The sequence below is a fragment of the Nylanderia fulva genome, unplaced genomic scaffold (genome assembly GCF_048542155.1).
Source record: "Nylanderia fulva isolate GAGA-0341 unplaced genomic scaffold, ASM4854215v1 Scaffold196, whole genome shotgun sequence".
NCBI classification, from domain to species: domain Eukaryota; kingdom Metazoa; phylum Arthropoda; class Insecta; order Hymenoptera; family Formicidae; genus Nylanderia; species Nylanderia fulva.
Genome location: NW_028190227.1, coordinates 184342 through 190207, shown reverse-complemented (window position 1 = coordinate 190207; position 5866 = coordinate 184342). Strand labels below are relative to the sequence as shown.

General features: G+C 28.5%; 1 pseudogene; it reads right to left on the bottom strand.

The window, feature by feature from the left end:
* Positions 1–3978: 3978 nt before the first annotated feature.
* Positions 3979–5644, bottom strand: LOC146723464 (zinc finger MYM-type protein 1-like; annotated as a pseudogene).
* Between the last annotated feature and the right edge of the window lie 222 nt (positions 5645–5866).

Here is a 5866-nt window from a genome sequence, read left to right as displayed (position 1 = left end):
AGATTAAAGCATACACCAATCATATTGCAATTTTACCATTGTAAAGCTGCTTTTTCTGCTGAACGCAGTCCATTGTCATGATTTTAAGCAACCTTTAATGACTTTGAACGGTCCGCGTTTGGTCATTGTTTATATATTGGAAAATTACCTATAGTATTAACTTGTTTTCATAGAAGTTTAAGGTTAAATAAAAATTTGAATAGGATTGTGGATATACAGGAAGGAGACTGTACTGTTTTATTATATCGCATTAAGGTCCAAATGGAGCCAAACGATTATAGATCAAGTTTTTATGCAGAAATCGGTCAGTGAGGTAAGAGTTGTTTTTGTATCAAAAGTTAATAAATGTAATATTTGCCAACCTCATTTTTATGCAAGTAGGTCGTAGGATATATTAAGATTCATATGTTTATAACTTTTATAAACAATGGCCAACGACTAAAATTACTTGATAATTGATCATAACTCTTTATCATCATCATACATATATAGAACTATTAGAAAAAATTATATAAACGACCCAAAACTGACAAAATAGATAATAATTCTTTATTGATTTAAATCATGACGTTTCGACCATCTGGTTTAGGTCTTATCGAAATGAAAAAGTGTGTTTAAGATGAAATTATAATTATAATTGGCGAAGTGATATTACGTATAATATATAAAAACTTGTTTTAGAAAACGACTTGCCAGTTGTACTGACATGGAGTGGGGGGTTTGTTTTATAAACCCAATTTTTTTTATATATATAAGTGATTCTCATCCGCAATTTATAATTATAAGGTCCCTCTTAAACAATATTTTTTTCATTGATAAAGACCTAAAACCGAGGTCGCAACGCCATGATTTGAACAACTAAAGACTTATTTTCAGTCTTGGTCGTTTTATATAATTTTTTTTCTCATTTTTCTATTACTGGCGACTTTGATATCCTTCAAATTATTTTAATAAATATAGAACTTTTTTCTTTAATAATAAATTTTTTTATAACTTATACATGAAAACTTTACTTTAATAATTTCTATTTTATAAAAATTTTTCAAATTTATTATATTGCAAATAGTGAATAAAATAATTAACATATTATTTACTTATATTACCTTCAAATGAAACTTTTATATATTTCCCTATTAGAACTTTTCTTATATCTTTTCTTGTGTTGGCATGTTAAATTCTTGTATACTTGTTTTCTTTGTCATTGTCATCCATATCTCTGTGTGTTCATATCTGATACATATTCTGCTTTATCACATTTAAACAGGCTTCTTCATAAGTGTCTACATAAAAAGATACATTATTATTTTATTATTATACTAACACCCACTCATCATGTAGAATTTTATTTTGAATTATTACGGACTTTTATGTAATATGTGGTATTTTGAACAATTCAAATTTATACATTCCGCATACTGCCAATGTCCTTAAATGGCATAATTTTTCCAAACTTGAATCCGGTTGTACGTTATTGATAACAACTTATAGCTTCTTTTTTCTTGGATTTAGTTGCAGGATTTTGCAATTAGTTCTTAGCTTTCCATGAAGAATGGAACCTTTCAAGCCCATCTTTCAAATTCAACGACATGAATTTTGTACACTTTAATTGCTCATCATCAGTGCTTTCTAATTTTACGATTTGCTGTCAACAATAAAATAAAACATGAATAAAGTTAACCAAAATATGCCTTTCAATTTATGTAATCAATTGAAGTTATCAATCAAATCAAGAGCTGCTTTTCCACGACAGAATCAAATGAATAGATTAAAATGATCCTTGAACTGTGATTGGGCAAATCGAAATTTCACATTGAATTTTATCAACAATTTCAGATTTGCTAATCACAGTGCAGGACCATTTTAATCTAGATTTTTTATTCGGTCGTGAACCAGCAAGATAGTAACAAATCTTATAATTTTGTTTTATAACTATAATAATTTTAAATATAGAGAAATATCATAAAAAATATAATTTCAAATTTTTTTATTTAAATATATTGACAAATTTGGTTTTTCCTTTCTCCTCCGTGTTTTTGCCCATAAAAAGGTTATTTGCAGCCAAATATTTTTCTTGGGGAAAAATAACATAATTTTCTTTCAATGTCGAAACAGACCAGGTTAAAATTTCCCCAAAAAATTTGAAAATTTCGAAAGCATTAATAATGATGAGGGGTTTGGACTTTTTTTAATCCCTTTTTTTTTTTTTGGAATTTTTTCCCAAATATAAAACCCTGTTTCCAAAATATTGAGCCCGCAAAATTTGAAATTAAATTAATAGAATCATCTTTCAAATACAAATTATTGGGACTTTTGTTGAAAGGATTTTTTTTCGAAAAATATTTTCGAATATGAGGAATTTGTCCCCAAATAGAGAAGAGGCCCCCTTACAAGGTATACCATGAAATTTTTTGAAATGGGAGAAAAAAGAAGAAAAAAAAGGAAAGAAAGAAGGGGAAAAAAGAAAGAAAAGGGAAAAAAAAAAGAGAAAAATGAAGGGGAAAAAAAAAAAAGGGGGAAAAAAAAGGAGGGAGGGGGGAAAAGAGCGAGAAAGAAAAGGAGAAGGGGGGGAAAATTTTTTTCAGAATGTAGGCCCTGTATCCCAATAAAAATTGTCGCATTCATTCTTTCCATTTAAAAAAAAAAAACTAAAATCTTCCAAAATTTCGAGGTTTTTCTCGAAAAATTCTTTGTGGAAATAAACCTTTTAAAAATTTTTTTTAATGAATCGGATTTTTTTTTTACCTTAAAAGCTGTAATCTTACTTTTAAAAGCCACTTAGCCCTAAATTTTTTCAAATTTTTTTACAACCCAATAAAATATTTGATGATATAATCTAAGGTTGTTGGTACTAAAACCCAAAAACTGGTATTTCTACTATTTTTTCAATATTTTTTTGTAAATTTTTTTTCAAATTGTTTACCTTCAAGTTCTTTGTCCTTTCTTTAAAAAATTTGTACCCGGAAAACCAAAAGCGATTCAAAAATATAACTGGCCTTCCCAAAATTCCCTTTCAACACCCTTTTTTCCCCTTTTCCCTTTATTTTTTAGTTTTAACTTTTTTCGGAGCATCTGCTATTAAATATGAATTTAAAATTTTTTGCTTTGTTTTATTTTTGTAAAATCGCTCCCATATAGAATTTTACATCTTCCAAATCTTTTAAAAATAAAAATCAAAATGGTTTAGATTCCGATAACAGCCAATAAAAATATTCAAAAAAGGTTTCAATTTTAACCAAATAATTGGCCACAACTGAAATTTTCGGAAGATTGAATATAGGAAGCCCATCGAGCCTACTTGAAGTTTATTATATTTTCATTTTTATCTTCGTAACGTGAAATTTCGTGGTCCAACTCCTTTTCCTGGTACATTTCACAACATTTTTGTAAGGGGTTTTTTAAAAAAGTTTTTTCATGTTTTTTGGGAAATTATTAAAATGGGTGTTTTTTTTTAAAATTGTAGTGTGAAGTTTTCGCACTGGCGTCCTCAGAATTTTTTTCAAGGGGGCTTTTTCCCACCCAAAGTTTTAGAATTTTATCCTTTTTTTCTTTAATCAAACCCTTTTTAAGAAGCTTTCTCACCGCGACAAGGTAGGTGTTAGCAGAGAAAGATTTGTTATCTTTTTTTATTTTTTATTTCATTATACTATATTTTTTTATTGTTTTTTATTAATTTTTAAATTTTTATTGAAATTTTTTTTAGTAATTTATACATATTTTATACTTTTTTTAAAATTTTGTTGTTTATTTTTAATTTTAAAATTAACAAAAATGTATTAATGTTTTTAAATTATTTTTAATAATTTTAATTTTTTTATATATTATATATTATACGTTTTTGATCTTAAAATTATATTTTAATTTGATGTTATATTTGTGTTAGGAAATGCAAGTGCAATTCTCCTATCATCGAGAGCAAAATCATCTATTATTTTTTTAATAATTCTTGACCTTCCTTTTTTATTTGTTCTCTGTGTACACTTAGCATGCAAAGACCGCTGATACGATCTTGGCACATGGTTGATCGTAGCCAAGTTTTACTCGCCGTAACGTACTGAAGGATCGTTCAATGGTGGCTGTAGTTACCGGTAAAGCTAAAGATTTAAGAAGCAAAGTTTGTATCTTAGGTACAAATTTTGCAGCTTTAATCATATCTTCAGCTGTAGATAAATCAGGGTTTGAATTTACTATTTGATACTAAAACACGTTTTTTCTTCGTTTAAATTAACATTTGGTAAGTCTTTTCGATAGATTGAAATATATTGTTGCATTGATCGTGATTAACTTTACGTAGTTCTTGTGTGTAGATATTAAAGAGCTGAAAAACGGTGGTATTTTCTTCTGAAATCTCGTATTTAATGAAGTTTTAATTGAGTCATAGATATGGTAAAATACTGATAATTTATAATAAGTATGTGGGGTCAATTTGTATTATAATTTGCTCTTTTCGTTTGGTGAATAGCAGTTCGAGGTATTTTTAATTGAATATCAAGCTCGGTGCACAAATCCTCACATTCTTTGTAAATATGTGTAAAGAGACATCACTCTGTCGATCGTGGTCTAATATTGTAACCATTGTTTAATATGATTTGAGCATCAAGTAAAATTGATGTCTTTATCTTGGCAATTTAAGTGTAATTGGTTCCAATAAAGTTAAATATTTGGAAATAATAATAAACATATCACAAACGATGGCTTTGTGGCAGCACAATAGAGCATATAGACTTAGTTTTAGCATCGCTTGTACTATTCGAAATTTTATCAAGTTCGTCCAAAATTTTTATAATCCCTCTTAAATTTACGAATAGATTATGTTGTTCACACCATCGTGTTTGACAAAAGCATTGGAATTGAAGGAACTAACTGTCTTCGAATGTTACTCTCCCTGAAAAATTTAATTATTTCTTTGATTATTCCAATTGCGTTTCGAATTTCTGGTAGTGCATTCAAGTCATTGATTACTAAATTTAATCTATGTGAGGCACAATGAATAAAATTAATATTTGGGTACTTGCATTGAATAATGGCTTTTACTCCATTTTCTTTTCCTGCCATGGTTGAACACCCATCATAGCCTTGATCCACACATTTTTCCATATTTAAATTTAATTTTTGGCATTTTTCCAAAATCACATTTGCAATGGAATGAGCGTCAAATTTTTTAATGCAACATATCCCAAAATTCTTCATGCAAGGACAATTTTCGTTCTGAAAAAAAGCAAATCTGATTCCAAATGAAAGTTGTTCAATTCCAGCGATATCTGCTGTTTCAATCGGCTAAAATCGAGAAGTCTTCGATGCATTAGCTAATTTCACTATATCTTTAGTAATAACTTTTTGGCAAATGTTGATTAACTCAGGCTCAATTCTCACTGAAGTGTATTGAGCATTCTTCTGGGCCTTTTCAAGTGCTCTTTTAAAATATTATCGCCAGATTCAATTCAAAACTTCAGCAAATCTCTGAAATTTCCTTTATCCGATTTTTACCGCGCAATGGAAGATCATGTGTACCACAAAAGACAATTGTAGATATAATGGGCTCTAGTTTCTTTCGATTTATTTCAATTAATTTAGCTCTGGAATCGGAAATTAGATTAATAATGCTTACTTTTTTATTTTGCATAATAGGAAGAAAATTCGTAACCATCTTCAACGGCACTTATATGCCATTGTGATTTTTCGTGATTATGTGCAGCTTCGTGGAAATTTCTTATATTTGTTAAACGCTTTTATAATAAAAGCACCTTGAAAACCTCTATGTACATTTTGTTTAAAAATAACGCAAAATTTGCACAAACCATCTCCAGAAATTTCAGAGTATGCTAACCATGAATATAATTTTAACCAATCGGCACGAAAATTTCGCTGT